Source organism: Artemia franciscana, chromosome 17 (genome assembly GCF_032884065.1).
Source record: "Artemia franciscana chromosome 17, ASM3288406v1, whole genome shotgun sequence".
Classification (NCBI taxonomy): domain Eukaryota; kingdom Metazoa; phylum Arthropoda; class Branchiopoda; order Anostraca; family Artemiidae; genus Artemia; species Artemia franciscana.
In genome coordinates, this window is record NC_088879.1 from 23,449,205 (window position 1) to 23,464,635 (window position 15,431).

General features: G+C 34.2%; 1 long non-coding RNA gene across 1 annotated transcript; it reads left to right on the forward strand.

Annotated features, from left to right (window-relative positions):
* The first annotated feature begins 10,985 nt into the window (after positions 1-10,985).
* Positions 10,986-13,809, forward strand: LOC136038025 (uncharacterized). The gene is made up of 2 exons (XR_010620110.1): positions 10,986-11,087; positions 12,285-13,809. It is a non-coding gene; the product is annotated as an uncharacterized LOC136038025 (long non-coding RNA).
* The last annotated feature ends 1,622 nt before the right edge of the window (positions 13,810-15,431 follow it).

The following is a 15,431-nucleotide window of genomic DNA, read 5'->3' on the forward strand; positions in this document are numbered from 1 at the left end:
TGCGAGCTTTTGATAATATTTGAGAAACACGACTAAATCCCGCTTCAACAAGATAAGATGTAGGAAAAGCAATAACGTAGAACTGCGCTTTATCCCAGAGCAAAGGGTACTTTATAGCAACATCGTTTGTTTTCCATATATTGTACTTTCCATCTTTGAATTTTGCACGCATTATTTCATCACTTTGTAATTCGATGATGGGCTCTTGCAAAGATAATTCTATTTCGGCAACATTAACTTCGAAAGGAATTGAAACCCAATTCGGTATATCCATCCCGAGTAGGTCGCTAAACTGAGTTTGCATATCTTCATGTATATTTTCCAAATATTCACCATATAATGCAAGATCTTCATCTTGCAAATTGCTGTTAACACAGGCCAAACAAGGAAACTGTTCAAATGCACAATGCCTGATATTATTCTTATACAGCTGTAGTTTCCTTGGAGCTGTTTATTAAGTGAATTAAGTTTTTCACATATATCTGATAAGTAAAACACATCACATTTATTTGCAAGCAGTTCTGCTCCAAGTTGTGTGTCAGCATAACGGAAAAAAAAATATAATCCCAAAGTGCAATGAAACGCTTAAGACAATTCCCCTTTGATAGCCATCTCACCTCTGTATATAATACAAGCTGCTCAAACTCTTCTCCATTTTGCTTACAGAATTCACGAAAAAGGCGGTCTCGGAGAGAATTTGATTCTCAGTGAATCAATCCTCGTCACTCAGAGCTCTTATTTTAAATGCCGACCGGCATTAGGCCTCTGATTTTCCTTTTAAGGGCGGACGCACGTCCAGAAATTATACTGCCTGTTCAATGCTTTTTCAATCGCGGCAAATCACTAACACTCAAGGTTATCAGATTTCACTGCCGTCATTAAACTCAGGGGTTTTTCACTGAAAAAGATGGATATTATTCATTTTATATAATATATGTATATATATTATAAGTATTATAAGTATATATATATATTACTCATATATATATATATATATATATGTATAAGAACTGTGTTCTATTTAAGGTTTTTCTTATAAATTTTTAGTTACAGCGAAAAATTTGCTTCACTGCTTGTTTCGCGACAATTTTTCTAACAATGAATTACTCCATGGGCATTGCACAATTTGGTAGTAATTACTGCTTTTATGAAGATTGGCCAAAAAGTTTCATTTCATCTTGTTTTTCAAGAAAAAAGTCTGTCTTCAGAATGACATCAACACCTGCTTTCTTGGTTATTCTGGCTTTTTTCGTGGTTTATTCTTTGATCCTTTTTTAAAATATATATTAAAAATAGGATATGTATGAATATTGTAAGAAAAGAAATTAAAGAAACGAAAATACTGGATGAAACAAGACAAATATTTCTGGAAAAAAACTTCCAAAATATTCCAGAATATTCCGAGAAAAAAAAACTGCGTCACAGAAGAATCGCTAAAAAAGCTCTGATTAACATTAGACAACCTTTGATGCAGTTTTTTCTTCCTTATGTAGATAACTGTGGCCACTTATTAAGCGCTTGAAAGAATCTTCACCAATTCAGTTACTTGCTGGCATTAAGCGAGTGACATTGTTTTTGTTAATTGTTGATATTGGCAGTGGTTTGCTTTTGAAATGAGGGTATTTGGCTTTTAAATATTTATTCTATTATTTTGTTTTACCTTTTTTTAGGTTTATATCCTTGCAATTCTTTTTTTTGGCTTTCCGCGTTGCTTGTTTTTAATCGATTTTTTTTTTATTTTTTCGTTCAGAAAATGTGACCTCGGCGCTGAAAAAGGCAAGCAGTTATCTTCCAGAAATATTGGTTTCGTCCAGTATTTTCGATGGCCTTAAAAAACCCATTCCCGAATTTCATTTCTTTAATTTTATCTTTTTAAAGGAAAATGTCTCACCCCCGCAGCCATGTATCTCATTCGCGAGCCAGAGGGGAAGAAGATGCCATCTTTTTTAAAGGCTAGTTAATTTAACTTGCTAGTGTTGCTTTAAAATCAGTCGATATCAAACAGTTTGTGGTAACGAACTGTGGTAAGGAGCGACCCGGCTCAATAGTAACCGAAACTCTAAAAAATGGAATTTTGATACCAATAGTTATATAAAAAATCGCATTTGAATGCTGATTTTAAATATATATCTTTCATCAAGATTAGTCGTACCTATCAAAAGTTACGAGCCTGAGAAAATTTGCCTCATTTTAGAAAATAGGGGAAAACACCCCCTAAAAGTCATACAATCTTAACGAAAATCACACCATCAGATTTCAGCGTATCAGAGAACCTTAGTGTAGAAGTTTCAAGCTCCTATCTACAAAAATGTGGAATTTCGCATTTTTTGCCAGAAGACAAATCACGGATGCGTGTTTATTTTTTTTTTCCAGGGGTGATCGTATTTACCCAGTGGTCCTAAAATGTCAAAAGAGGGCTTATTTTAATGGAAATTAAAAGTTCTAGTCCCCTTTTTAAGGGACCAAAAAAATGGAGGGCACCTAAGCCCCTTCCCACGCTCATTTTTTCCCCAAAGCTACCGGATCAAAATTCTGATAAAGCTATTTTATTCACCATAGTCGAAAAACCTAATAACTACTCTCCCGCAGTCCCCAAGGGAGGGGTCGCAAGTTACAAACTTTGACCTGTGTTTGTATATATTAATGGTTACTGGGAAGTGTACGGACGTTTTCAGGGGGATTTTTTTTTTGGTTTGGGAGGGAGGTTTGAGGTGGGGGGGGGGGGTACATGGGAGTATCTTTCCATGGAAAAACTTCTTAATTGGGAAGAGACTTTCAATGAAGGGGGGCAGGATTTTTTAGCATTATTTAAAAAAACAATGAAAAAATAAATATGAAGTTTTTTTTTCTACTGAAAGTGAGGAGCAGCATTAAAACTTAAAACAAGCAGAAATTATTACGCATATGAGGGGTTTACCTCTTCGTAATACCTTTCTCTTTACGCTAAAGTATTTTTAGTAATTTCAACTATTTATTCTACGGCCTTTGTGATTCAAGGGTCATTCTTAAGGAATTGGGACAGAATTTAAGCTTTAGTGTAAAGAGCAAGGTATCGACGAGGGGTGATCCTCTCATATACGCAATAACAACATACGAATATAGAAGTTCATTACGTAAGTTAATTCGTAAATTAAGTATATTTTTTACTAATGAAAATGTTCGTAAAAAACTAAAAGTTTTAATTGCTTTTTTAAGTAATAAAAAAATTGGAAGGCAACTAGGCTTCCTCCCTCGCTCCTTTTTCCTCAAAATCTTCCGATTAAAACTATGAGAAAGTCATTTAGCCAAAAAAATTAACATGCAAATTTCGTTTTAATTACTTATATGCGGAGAGCCAAGATCAAAACGTGCATTAATTAAAAAACGTCCAGAAATTAAATAAAAAAACAAGTTTTTTTTAATGAAAGTAAGGAGCGACATTAAAACTTAAAACGAACAGAAATTACTCCGTATATGAAAGGGGCTTTTCCTCCTCAACGCCCCGCTCTTTACGCTAAAGTTTGACTCTTTCTCTTAACTCTATTTTTAAAACAGTAAGAAACTTTTACCAAGGTGTTTAGATTTTTCAAAATCAGTCCCTATTTTGAATATTTAGATCTTGTCCAAAGCCCAGGGAACTATTACCTCAGTTTGTTGAGAATTTTTTTTTATACCTACCCCCATGTGCGTCTGGAATTCTAGCATCACGTGAAGACTATTATTGTGTTGCGAGAGCAACACTTTGGTTTTGTCCCTGTTTTTTTATGGCACTTGGTATTAACCAAGTGACATATAGCAGTCGCCAATTCTGTCGGTCTGTCTGTCGGTCCCGGTTTTGCTACTTTAGGCACTTCCAGGTAAGCTAGGACGATGAAATTTGGCAAGCGTATCAGGGACCGGACCAGATTAAATTAGAAATAGTCGTTTTCTCGATTTGACCATCTGGGGGGAGTGGGGGCCCGGTTAATTCGCAAAAAATAGAAAAAATGAAGTATTTTTAACTTATCAGCGGGTGATTGGATCTTAATGAAATTTGATGTTTAGAATGATATTGTGTCTCAGAGCTCTTATTTTAAATCCCAACTGGATCTGATGACATTGGGGGAGTTGGAGGGGGAAAACCTAAAGTCCCGGTTTTGCTACTTTAGGCACTTCCAGGTAAGCTAGGACGATGAAATTTGGCAAGCGTATCAGGAACCGGACCAGATTAAATTAGAAATAGTCGTTTTCCCGATTTGACCATCTGGGGGGGGGGGAGTGGGGGCCGGTTAATTCTGAAAAAAATAGAAAAAATGAAGTAGTTTTAACTTATGAGCGGGTGATTGGATCTTAATGAAATTTGATGTTTGGAAGGATATTGTGTCTCAGAGCTCTTATTTTAAATCCCGACTGGGACTGATGACATTGGGGGGAGTTGGAGGGGGAAAACCTAAAATCTTGGAAAACACTTAGAGTGGAGGGGTCGGGATGAAACTTGATGGGAAAAATAAGCGCAAGTCCCAGATACATGATTGACATAATCGGAACTGATTTGCTCTCTTTTGGGTAGTTGGGGGGGGAGGGAGTAATTCTTAAAAATTAGAAAAATGAGGTATTTTCAACTTACGAACGGGTGATCGGATCTCAATGAAATTTGATGTTTAGAAGGATATCGTGTCTTAGAGTTCTTATTTTAAATCCCGACCGGATTTGGTGATGGGGGCGGGGAGTTGGGAGGGGGAAACCTAAAACTTGGAAAACACTTAGAATGGAGGGATCGGGATGAAACATGGTGGGAAAAATAAACAGAAGTCCTAGATAGATGATTTACATAAACGGAACGGATTACATAAACGGAACGGATCTGCTCTCTTTTGGGTAGTTGGGGGGGGGGTATTTCTGAAAAAAAGGAGGTATTTTTAACTTACGAACGGGTGATCGGATCTCAATGAAATTTGATATTTAGAAGGATATCGTGGCTCAGAGCTCTTATTTTAAACCCGACCGGATCTGGTGACATTGGGGAGGGAGTTGGGAGGGAGAAACCTAAAAATTGGAAAACACTTAGAGTGGAGGGATCGGGATGAAACTTGGTGGAAAAAAAACACGAGTCCTAGATACATGAATGACATAACCAGAACAGATCCACTCTCTTTGGGGTAGTTGAGGGGGGGGGTGGTTAATTCTGAAAAATTAGAAAAAATGAGGTATTTTTAACTTACGAACGGGTGATTGGATCTCCATGAAATTGGATTTTTAGAAGGATATCGTGTCTCAAAGCTCTTATTTTAAATCCTGACCGGATCTGGTGACATTGGGGGAAGTTTGGGTTGGGAAAACCTAAAATGATGGGAAACGATTAGATTGGTGGGATTGGGATGAAACTTGGTTGGAAAAATAAGCAGAAGTCTTGCATACGTGATTTACATAATTGGAACGGATCCGCTCAATTGCGGGGGGGGGGGGGGTAATTCTGAAAAATAAGAAAAATTACGTATTTTTAACTTACGAAGGAGTGATCGGATCTTCATGAAACTTCATATTTAGAAGGACCTCGTAACCTCGATATCTTATTTTAAATCTCAACCGGATCAAGCATAATTGGGGGGGGGGTAGTTGGGGGACCAGAAATCTTAGAAAATACTTAAAGCGGTGAGATCAGGATGAAACTGGATGGGAACAATAGAAACCTGTCTAAGATACGTGACTGACATAACTGGACCGGATCTGCTCTCTTTGGTGGAATTGGGGGGGGGGGTAATTTTGAAAATTGAGGTATTTGTAACTTACGAAAGGGTGACCAGATCTTAATGAAATTTGATATTTAGAAGGATCTTGTGCTTTAAAGTTCTAATTTCAAATTCCGACCAGATCCTGTGACATTCGGGGGAGTTGGAGGGGGGAACCGGAATTCTTGGAAAACATGAAAATTGGAGTATTTATATCTTACGAATAGATGATCGGATCGTAATGAAATTTGATTTTTAGAAGGAATTCATGTCTCAGAGCTCTTATTTCAAATCCCGACCAGATCTTTTGACATTGTGGGGATTTGGAGGGGGAAATCTTGGAAAAACACTTGGAGTGTAGGAATCGGGATGAAGCTTGGTGGATAGAATAAACAAATGTCCTTGATACGTGATTGACAGAATCGTACTGGATTCACTCTCTTTGGGGGAGTTGGAGGGAGGGGTTCAGTGATTTGGCGAGTTCGGTGCTTCTGGACGTGCTAGGGCGATGAAAATTGGTAGGCGTCTCAGGGAGCTGCACAATTTGACTTGATAAAGTCGTTTTCCCAGATTTGACCATCTGGGGGGCAAAAGGGAGAGGAAAAATTAGAAAAAATTAGGTATTTATAACTTACGAGTGGGTGATCGGATCTTAATGAATTTTGATATTTAGAAGGACTTTGTGACTCAGAGCTCTTATTTTAAATCTTGACCGGCATTAAGCCTCTTATTTTCCTTTTTAAATAAATCTATTGATTCATAGAATTTTGTTAGAGCTCATACCATATGATCTCTTGGCTCTTAGCTTTTCTCGCCTCGTCACAAGTGCCATATGAGCTCTTAGCTCTTGTTATGTTGTAGTAATAGTAATTATATAGTCTTTTTTTGTTTTGTTATTATATTTCTTAAAATAAATATATATATATATATAGATATATGTTTATATATATATATATATATATATATATATATATATATATATATATATATATATATATATATATATATATATATATATATATATATATATATATATATATATATATATATATATATATAATATTGTTAATATTTTGTAGCCCATTAAATAAATTATAACATCAGTTGAGTATCTATGAAATTTGATTTTTAGATAAATTAACGGGATGCGACAATTTGGTTTTTAAGGGGGGGGTGCACCAATTTTTTTTAAGGGGATGCCGGTACAAAAAGGTTGGAAACCACTAGGTTGGGGGTGAATTTTTGCTCAATATAATATTGTTTTGCAATATTTGGACAAAATTTGTATTTTGTGCAAGCAAAAAAATGGCTAGAAATTACACTGCTGATTTTTCATTGTCATTTAAAATTAGACAATACCATCAAACTAACCTTCATAATTATGTCACCCAAATACCGGTCTTTTGCTCGCGAAGGGAAACCAACTAATGTACTTTAATGTAATCATAATGTAATTATAATATACAATTACTATTTGAAATGGTCAGATATTGCTGCTGGAGCAAATTCCTCTTTAAGTAACTTCATTTCTTATAAACAATAATATAGTTAATCTGGAATGATAAGAATGAATTTGTGTAATGGTTTCTAACTAAAACAGGCCTCGTTCCTCCATGATCGCCAGATTGATACGATCACCCATAAAGAGGAAAAGAACATTTCTATCATGATCCTGCTAAAAAAATAAAAAAATAAAGACTATTAGACTGAAGTCTCCAAAATTGTTCATCTTGTCGCATTTGTTGTATTTGATGGTTTTCATTGAATTACCAGGGACATCAATAATGAAAACTAATTCTTTAAATTGGTTAAGTGGAAATTTACACAACCATATACATCTGTAAAAAAAAAAATAATATAGATAAAACCGAGAACCAAATTTTAATGAACAAAATCTACTTGTTGTTTATGATGGAAAGGCAGTGTGGCCTTCGTCGTTATTTAGATGACAGAGATGAACACATGACAGATTCAAGTCTAATAAATAAAGAAAAATCCCCCTTTGGCTAGAGGTAAATGTAAGATAAAAAGTCAAAGTACACCATAGAGATTAAATATGAAATATTGCATAATTAAAGCTCAAGATAGGTCTTTAATTCATTTATTTACAGGTTTCTGTAACATCTTTTAATTTTTAAATGTGAAAAGCATTGCTGCGAAAAAAAATTATTGTTTCGAAAATTTTTGAGTGCGTTGAACTAACCCAATTAGTTTCCGCATATTGCTTTTAACGATTCGATTTAGAAACGCTGGTGAAAATTTATATTCTATAACAACTAAACGAAAAATCGTAGAAAATCTTGAATTTCAGTTATGGACAGATCTAAATGGAGCCAGGTGGCGAAAAGTGTTTTCATTCTGATGGACTTCGTAATTTAAATTCTCGACCTTATTTGAAGTATTTTCTTCCTGTTTCTTTAATGATGAGTTACTGATCGTAATCCCCCTATTGTAGTTTAAGTTAAAGTGTCTTAGAGAAAGAATAAATAGGATAAATTAAAATGAAAATGGAATCAAATAATCAAGCTAATTATAATGTGAAATATTAACAAACGAATAATGTTTTTTTTTTTTTTTTTTTATTGAAGGTTGAAAGCTTTAAGTCCCTATAGGCAAATTTTTCCTAAACCCAGGGCGTTGAAATTTCATATTTTTGCTCATTTGGAACTAAAATAAGAGGAAAATACAGTGGAGGGCGTAATATCGGAAATGTTCTTTGATGTTGCATTAGACATTTTAAAACTTAGCAAGGAGCATGCGTATTTGTACTCTCTCTGAAAAGTCGTAACATTTTCCCCAGAAACTGTAGACAAAATAGTTCAGGGGTGACCCATTCTCCCCCAACAACTCTACGCCTTTAAGCACCACCTGTTCCCCTAAATGCGACACAATTCATGTCACATTTCTGCCATATGTGATGCGTCATCTGTGTACACGATTTGTGATCTCCGTTAGAAATTTTTGAAATCTCTTCTCCCCAAGTTTGAGACCTGTGGAAAATTAATCAGTTTTCATCCTCTTTTTATCAACATATGTCCTTTGTTATCTTATGAAGTTCCAAAGGGGTTCTGCAAAGAAAGTGATTTTTTTTCTAAGACTATGGTAACAACGTGGCCCTTGAGACTGTGTGGCTTTTTTTTTCACAGAGTTAAATGCCTTGCTGGGAGAGAAACACGCTTTGCAAGGTTCATTTCTCTTTAATAGGTGGCAGAGGGAATTTTGGGGACAACCCTTCTTAAATCCTTATGAGTAGAATAATCTTATCCGAGAAACTATGAAAGATATTAATTTTGGCCTTGTGAATGCTTATATTTGAACAATTATACACTTGAAGATCCCCCTCCCCCGTGAATCTTAGTGTTTTAACAGATATGTTTACCAGGTTTCTCAAAACTATAATGTATTGACGCTCCCTTCTAGACCAGAATGGGCCTATTAGACCATTGCCAAATGATTCTTTTTTAAATAGGTTCTATTGTCTTAATTAATAATTGCCGATGGATGCCAATCTGTCGTAGATAGTAATAATATCCTATCTCTGCATGCTAAGATTGATTCTCCTTGATTTTTATCACGATCATTATCTTTTTCATTGTAGTGGTGAGATTGCGACGTTTCTAAGATATGTTGTGCGTCACGAAAGAAAATAGAAATTTATCACATTTCCCTTCCGCATTTGAATGTTTTTCCCGCGAGGAATGGGGTGTATAAGAAAATAATATTTCATTTCTCTTTAATGTGATCTCTAAATGTAATGATCTCTAAATCATTGACTTACGTAATAAAAAGACGGTAAATTGCGTAAAGAGCAAAAAATAGGCAATTGCAAAAATATTTGTATATATTTAACAAGGGATTACAACAATTCAAAAAGCTTAAAAAAGAAAACCAAAAGTTTTAAGCTTAGTAGAAATTGTTGTTAGAAAACATCATTACCGAATATCTTCTCTTATAAGTATAAGCAATGTCTTTTCAAGACATGAAAAAAGTTTTTAAAAATTTTAAGCTCAGTTCCGAATCGCTAGAGTCATTGTGTAAACTCCAAAATATTTACAACGCTGGAGCAATAATTTTAATGTTTTAATTCAAACTAGAAAAATACCTGAAAATTTTAAAATTAGTTTTTTTTTATAAAATCAACTCTCTATGTGATTAAGCTAACAGGTCTGAACGCCACCAGTCATATAATGTCACTAGGACGGCCCAAAAAACGAAAATTTATAGTTATTACAGATCAGGATTCTCTATTTTGACAAGGGATTACAACAATTCGAAAATCTTAAAGAAGACAAACTTAGTAAGTCCTTGTTAGAAATCGGACTAGCTTCAGTAATCAAATATCTTTGAGAAGACGCAGTTCAAAAGACATTAAACTGCGTAAAGAGAAAACAACCGTTGATTGCAAATTTATATTTTAACAAGGGATTACAACAATTCAAAAGCTGTAAAAAGAACACCTTTTTGAACGCAACCAGTTATATAATGTCAGTAGGAGAGCCCAAAAATGGGCCCTCCTACTGACTTTAGAATGAAAAGACATTAAATTGCGTAAAGAACACACTGGTAATTGCAAAATATTTGCATATATTTTAACTAAGGATTATGAAAATTCAAAAACCTTCAAAAGAAAATAGCGAAAACAGATAATTGGGAATGTCGTAAAATAGCCTGAAACCGTTTGAAAAAGGTATTGGATCGAAATGAAAACTGGCCATTAGAATCACCATATTTGAAAACCCTGAATAGAAGAATTATACTCATTTGTTATTATGAAATAGCGTTACATGAGAAATATTTCTTACTAAAAAGTGCCTTTAAAAACCTGTCTTTTAAATTTTATTTTCCATGGGCCGTAGTTGCTAGGTATAATATACTGCTGCAACCATGATTAAAAAAAAAGTTTCGGTAATTTTAATGCAAATGCTACCTGGCATCTTTTTCCGTTCCATAGACTGACAAGAAGCCGAATTATTTACCTATATTTAATTTTTAATTTTGTTTCATTTATATTTTCTTTTTCTTTCATGTCATAATTTATTTTAATATTTCTGAAAAGATTTTCTCAGAAATGTTTTCATGCATTTTTTTTTACAGCCAAATCATTTCAAAATTGAATTTATATCTTTAAAATAAAAATTACAGAAAATTTCTGTAGAAGATGGACTGATTTCGTAAAATACCTAATATATATTGTTTTTTCCTCTTCTTCAAAATTGAAGAGGTCTGAACTGAAAACTTTAATTTTCTGAACTGAAAAGATTGAAAATATGAGTTTTATTCTAATTTTTCTTTTTGTTACAGTTTTTCAATAAGCTTCGTGTTCCTGGTATTTTACTCCCTGAAGATCTCTGCAGGACCATTTCAGGGGTAGATGTTGAAGAAGCAGAAATGTTATTAAAGGTAAGGTCATATTTTGTTTGATGTGTCAAATAGTCCAAACATTCATACCACTGCCATATGTTGTCAACGAAATCAGGATTTCCACCGTGTACAGCTAAGTACTCAGATATCAATCCCTTCGGTTCTTACCAAATAGCCCAGAGGTGGACCTGATTTTCTTTAACCTTCTTACACATTGGACACATAGAAAAACCTTCACTAGAACCAATCCTTCTCCTATATTTTCCTATGTCCTCTGTCGGGAGAGAGCTAGCACGCAGTGCCATAAACTATCTTAAATCTTTTTCGTACACCCTGATTTGATTAACACTACTATAAAGCTACAAGGATATTCAATATCACGGATATTTTACAAATGTTAATCGCTTAAAACTGTTTTCACCCCCGTAGCTATTCCTTTATCTTAGGTCTCATTTCTTTCTCCTTATTCTAGAGCTCATTAGATCTTAACTGTTTAAGATTCTTTTTACCTCGGCTACCCGAGGCCCATTCAGAGTGGACCCGATAGATTGGTTTTATAGGATGGGTTTTAGGATCCCTAGATTATTGGAAGATATTTTATAGGGCATGTTATTTTTCTTACTATACCAAAACAAGTCTTTCCATCTATACAGGCTGTTGACCTTCAAAAGTAGGGTAGAAAAACGCGCCTTTAATGCTAAGGAGGATTAATCTAAGAATTATTTTTTGTATCTAATGATAATCTTGCGCAAAGACTGGCCTACCAAATTAGCTGTAAGAACAACAAAATTTTGACTTAGTCTTAGCAGATAAACTCCATTTAATTGTGTTTTGTATTTATGTTTTATTGTTTTGTTTGTATTACAATGTGTAACATGTGTCTGTATTGTTTTGTGTTATGAATTCAACTTCAAAAAATTGACATTATTTTGAAATTGAATTGTTCGTCATCGAAATTTGTCTATTGTTAACCTTTGTAGAATCACATTTCCTTTAAAGTAGATAGGGGAGACCTGGCAAGATTGAGGTATAAACTATTTCAATGCCTCAAGGTCAATGTACTCTGTCCACTAATTCAAGTGTTCTATTTTTAATCTTCATTTGATAAGCAAACTATAGGTATAAAGAGGTATATCAAGGAAGAGAGGTATATCTACTTCCCATCTAGGACTGAAAATTAAATTGAGCTAGGCCCAATTTATATCGAAGTTATGATTTTTCTTCTTTTTTTTTTAGAGAGATAGCTCAGTAGTCACATATGTGCCTTCATCTATGACTTCCCCAGTTAAGAACGTGGAAAGACGTAAAAGTTGACGTCAATCAAGTATTCACAGTGTAAGGCGCTCTACTAGGATTAGTTTGTTGCCTGGTATGAAGGAACGTCTCTCCCCTATCCAGACCACTGAAGGAGAGGTTTTAATTGACTTTTGAATCGTAAAAATTATTTTTAACACTGTATATCTGAGAAATCTGTCTTTGTGATTTTATAAGGATTTGTGACTGTTTCTTTTTTTGCGTGTTCGATTGTTACTTTTACTTATGTAACTTATGTACAGTTATTGCAAAGGAATAGGATTTAAATATATCATCGTATTTGAGGTTAATTTGAGGACTTAACTAAGGGGCGGTAAACATAAATGATTTTTTCAGGATGAAAGCTAACATCCGCGTCCCTCTTATACTTCTTCTTTTTACAATTAAATGTATAACGCGAATTTCTGGATGAAAAACTTTCTTATGTAGAAAAGTACATTCAGTTTTTTTTACACCTAAAACTTCGTAAAATAATTAAGCAAAAAATATCGTCTTTAAAAAAATTATACTTCATTTTATAGCTTAGTATTCAAACATGTACGAGAAAATCCCTAAAAGCAATTAAATTCTATCTTGTTCTTTTTTTTCACCTGTATGCGTACGTTTTATAGACAAGTAAGCTGAAATTTACGCCTAGTATGAAGTTGGCTGAGGAAAAAAGTCCTAATTTCTTGGCTCAAAAACTGAAATATAAAACTTGTTGGGTTACTCTGATTCTTAAACGAAAAACGGGTTAAACTTTTAATAAGAAAGAGAGTTTTACAAGAAAAAAAAAACGCCTTTTGTGCAATGTTAAATATTCCAACGTGCATCAATTATGTGAAGGAAACTTTTTTCTTCTTTTCTAGCAAAGTTCAGTGTCCTATTATAAGTTTAATCCGCTTTCAAACCTTTCATTTTGTCTCAATTATAAATAAAAAGGCATTAAAATATTATTTACCTATTCAAAATGCCACAATAATAATTGTCATACTTTTCAATCTCGCCCGAGGCGTACACATTCCGTAAAAACTGTAGTTTTTAGACACTTGTGCTTTCTAAAAAGAAAATAAATTGTCATTCAGGGGATTTTACTGTCTTTTACAGCTCGAGAGACTGTTGTACCATTTTGTCTTGACTTACCATTATAAGTAAGATGAGCCTTGATGATTGTAAATTCTTCATTCCATTTTACCGAAAAATTTTAAGTTATTGAGGGAGTTTTAAAGGATAGTTGTAAATGTGTATTGTGTAAAAAACGGGGGAAATTCTTTCTTAATTCCGTGTGTAAGCATAAAATTGCACAAAAGGTTTTTTCAAAAGTTTTAATTGAGAGGAAGTGAAAGGTTGGCTGATATTCCGATAAAGTTTGTTCAGTTTAATTGGAGTGTATTTTAAACCTTTTATGTTCGTTTTACTATGGAATTTTAGACATGTGTGCCAAAATAAATTTTACGTATTGTTCCGATTTGTTTTCTCTTGCTCTTAATCAGTTTTTAAGGCATGGTCAAGGTTATAAAGAACAGGTAAACCAGGGCCGCACCCAGGGGGGTTTGGAGGTTTGAAACCCCTCTCCGCGCAATTAGACCGACTCAAATTTTTTTTTTTAAATGAATATAAAAAAATGCGTTTTTAAGTTAGTTGTGGACCCCCCCCCCCCAAAAAAAAAAATCAAAACTGAGGACTATACGGCTTTGAGGTACATCCCTAAGAGGGCCTTTCTTCCTCCCATATTTCAAGTCCTCTATTATTTTTTACACATAATTCATAAATTTTTATTTTATTTGTTTTTTTTTATTCAGTTATTTTCTAGCGATTCTATTCCAATAAACATAAGCTCTTTCTCAGCCTGCCAATTTGGCTAACAAATAAGTTTTCAAATCGGGCTCGTCATCAGATCGTACTGATGATGATATATATGTGATAAAAATATCTGCACTTTTGTACCTGTTTATTCACTGTCTAAATAAATAGATCCATCCCTATTTGAAAATTTATTTGTTCGTCATAGAACGGCAGTGTGGTCTGAGAAAAAGCATCGCGAATAACATTTTTTTAGAAATACCATCTTAAGGTGTTACGTTGAAAGTATATTAATTTGGCTAAATTACTCTGATTCTTAAACGAAAAACGGGTTAAACTTTTAATAAGAAAGTGAGTTTTACAAGAAAAAAAAACGCCTTTTGTGCAATGATGAATGAAAGGTCGTTAAATATTCCAACGTGCATCAATTATGTGGAGGAAACTTTTTTCTTCTTTTCTAGTAAAGTTCAGTGTCCTATTAAAAGTTTAATCCGCTTTTCAAACCTTTCATTTTGTCTTGCCCACTTCATAGGGATGTCGTAAGGTTTTTTAGAAAATCGTGCCTTACACAAGGCAGAAAAATCTATCTTTCACAAATTTATAACAAACTAATTTCTAAGCACACCAAGAAGCAGAACTTTAGAGCACACAGAAATCACAAAGGAAGTGTTGTGCTCTAGGTAATTATCAGATGTCTGGTTGTGGTTAAGATATAAAGAAACAAGAGCTCATATGGCACTTGTGACGAGGCGAGAAGAGCTAAGAGCCAAGAGATCATATGCTATGAGCTCTAACAAAATTCTATGAATCAATAGATTGATTTAAAAAGGAAATTAAGAGGCTTAATACCGGTCAAGTTTTAAACTAACTGCTCTGAGTCGCCAAGTCCTTCTAAATATCAAAACTCATTAAGATCCGATCACCCACTCGTAAGTTATAAATACCTAATTTTTTCTAATTTTTCCTCTCCCTTTTGCCTGCAGATGGTCGAATCTGGGAACGCCTACCAATTTTCATCGCCCTAGCACGTCCAAAAGCACCGAACTCACCAAATCACTGAACCCCTCCCCCAAAGAGAGTGAAGTACGATTCTGTCAATCACGTATCAAGGGCATTTGTTTATTCTATCCACCAAGCTTCATCTCGATTCCTCCACTCCAATTGTTTTTCCAAGATTTCCCCCAGATACATTACAATTTTATATTGTAATGTATACTGTAAATACTTAGTTCAGTAAAAAAAAAAAAAAAAGCAAGCAAGTTCTATGGACCTATGAAGATAGAGCGG